The following is a 1,571-nucleotide window of genomic DNA, read 5'->3' as shown; positions in this document are numbered from 1 at the left end:
ATATTTACAAAATGTCGGCCTTAATGAACTTTTCTTTTAAAATCAAAACCACTCTTTAGAAGAAAAAACAAATAAAAACTTTCACAATCCATATTTTTCTCTCTCTTGTACGGTGTTAGTGTCCAGTTTTGACCAAATTGCAGATTTAATCGTCTACAACTAAATTGCCAAACATCTCAATATTTATGCTATATATATTTTTTTAATTTCTTATACATTTACCAATTTGAATAATTAAGGGATTGCTCTGCATGACTTTTAAACCTCTTTCCGAGCATAAACAATTATTTTTTAGAATGTTTGTATAAAAATTCAGAAGTGTATATCTAAATAATAACTAAAATAGTTAAGACTTTTATTCTGGTGTCTATTAGTTTTTTATTTTATTGATTTCTCTATTTATTTATATTTCATATAAGTTTTTAAATTGTTAAATATTAAAAATAAAAACAGAAAATTTGTCAGAAGTGGGATTTGAACCCACGCCCTCGTAAGAGGACCAGAACTTGAGTCTGGCGCCTTAGACCACTCGGCCATCCTGACTTGTCATATCAGACTTGTGACGCTTTAAATATATATAAACATCAACAAAAGTTTATGTTTTTTTTTTCTTATTTTAAAAAAAAATATGTAGTAATAAAATATAGTAAAACAAAATAATGATAATACACCTGTTCTTTTTTATTTATTTTTTCTATTTGTTTCAAGACTCAGATAATAATGATATTATTATTTTCATATATGTAGTAATAAATTATAGTAAAACAAAATAATGATAATATACATGTTCCGTTCTATAAAAAAAACGGGGTATCTATTTGTTTTAAAACTCAGATAATGAGTACTGCCAAAAAAGAAAGACTAAGATAATGAGACTGCATAATTATATATAAACACAAGGGAGGGCCCATGTAGATGCTTCACTTTAAGTTTTATTGGTGGGGTTCTCAGTGTTTCCTAACCCGTGAATAGTTTTCAGCTCGATTTTTTTTATGACCGTGTATATTGTAGCTATTTAGAGCATCTTGCAAATTGTCATAAAATTCTAAATAATTTACAGTACCGAAAACTAGATTCAAATATATTGATTTCCACACGCATAAAAAAAATTAGTTACGCATGCAACAACATGTTTGAACTTAGTTTTCGGTACTGTATACTATTAAGAATTTTCTGAAAATTTGCAAGATGCTCTAAATAGCTACAATATACACGGTCATAAAAAAAATCGCGCCGAAAAATTATTCACGGGTCGAGAACACTGAGAGTTCTACCGATAGGGCTTAAAGTGAAACCCCTATAGAAGAATTGTCCTATAAATACATATAATAGATCAATTTTGCTCCATCGATTAAAAAACAAAAGTACATACAAGTTTCACTAAAAACAATTATTTGTTACAACATTCTATGACTGAGTTGTTTGATTTATAATGTGTTACAAAATCATACTCATACACCATATATAATATAAATAATTTTCATAGGATATTTGAGTATATCAATAAAACTTTCTATTGGAAACATACCTCTTAAAGTCCAGATAAAAAATCTAACATAAATCTGGATTTA

General features: G+C 27.4%; 1 non-coding gene across 1 annotated transcript; it reads right to left on the bottom strand.

Annotated features, from left to right (window-relative positions):
• Positions 1–459: 459 nt before the first annotated feature.
• On the bottom strand, positions 460–543 carry TRNAL-CAA (transfer RNA leucine (anticodon CAA)). Its single transcript has one exon. It is a non-coding gene; the product is annotated as a tRNA-Leu (tRNA).
• Between the last annotated feature and the right edge of the window lie 1,028 nt (positions 544–1,571).

The sequence above is a fragment of the Humulus lupulus genome, chromosome 7, assembly GCF_963169125.1.
Source record: "Humulus lupulus chromosome 7, drHumLupu1.1, whole genome shotgun sequence".
Classification (NCBI taxonomy): domain Eukaryota; kingdom Viridiplantae; phylum Streptophyta; class Magnoliopsida; order Rosales; family Cannabaceae; genus Humulus; species Humulus lupulus.
Note: the sequence above shows the minus strand (reverse complement) of the source record. Positions and strands in the feature narration are given on the sequence as shown.